This window comes from Lupinus angustifolius, chromosome LG03 (genome assembly GCF_001865875.1).
Source record: "Lupinus angustifolius cultivar Tanjil chromosome LG03, LupAngTanjil_v1.0, whole genome shotgun sequence".
Taxonomy (NCBI): Eukaryota; Viridiplantae; Streptophyta; class Magnoliopsida; order Fabales; family Fabaceae; genus Lupinus; species Lupinus angustifolius.
Window position 1 is genome coordinate 15,134,583 of NC_032011.1, and position 1,117 is coordinate 15,135,699.

Here is a 1,117-nt window from a genome sequence, read left to right on the forward strand (position 1 = left end):
GGGCTTGAGAGATTGACACATGTCATGAGGGAATTTTTTTTATTATATAGATAATAGATGAATTAAGAATTCCAGTTAGAGATACCCATTATCCTTCTTAGAAATTAATAGTATCTTAATCATAGATAATCAGTTAGAAATCTTAGTTAGAGTCCATTAAATTAGAAGTCCTAGTCGGGGCTTTAACTATGAAAATTATAAACACCATATGTTTATGTTGTTTTCCGATAATTCATTATTCATACTTTCCGTACAAGAAAAATTCAGTGTGGTTTCTCTATGTAATGCAGTTGTTGGTATCATTTTTTGTATTACTCTATGTATCACCACTTCTAATTGGTTAAAAAAATTATTTAAATTAAAATAATAATTATTAAATATTTTTCTAGCAAATCATATATTATTGTACAAAAGAGTGGGACATCAGAGTGGACCCTGTTTCTCTATCTTATATATAGTGTTTTATTGTTTCGCACAGGACCCTGTTTCTCTATGGGAGTGCAGGAGATGCTTAGCACAGAGCCCATAAATTTAAGGGGCCTAAAAATTTATTTTATTCATACCTATTAAAGGAGTGATGCAAACTCCTCTATAACTTGCATCGTAGAATTTTCTCTCTCTCAATTGTTGGATCAAGTACCACACATACAACATGCAATTATGGCATTGCTTTAATTACTATTTCATAATATGTTTAAGTAGAATCTTGCAACAATTATTAATATTGCAATATTCTTCTTCTTTAGTTGGTTAAAAGTATACATTTAATAATACTTGTGTTAGATATTTTATGGAACGACAAGTGCACCATATCGTATAAGTAATAAAATCTGGTAGAGTACTGAAATATCGTCCTCAGGGAACAGAGTAGATTTACAGTAATCCTTACAAGATTTAGTTGAGCAACTATTTACACTAATTTGTTTGATAATTTGATAATGGTATTGTAACAAGGTTAAATTAAAATAAAAGATTGATTGCGAATTTAAAAGAGTTGTGATCGAAATTCATCATTTTCCCTTTTGACATTCATAGATTCAATTCCAAACAACTTGTGAAGTTACTGATTTTAATGCACATTTTCGGCAATTCATTTACATCAATTCCTTGAGTGTAA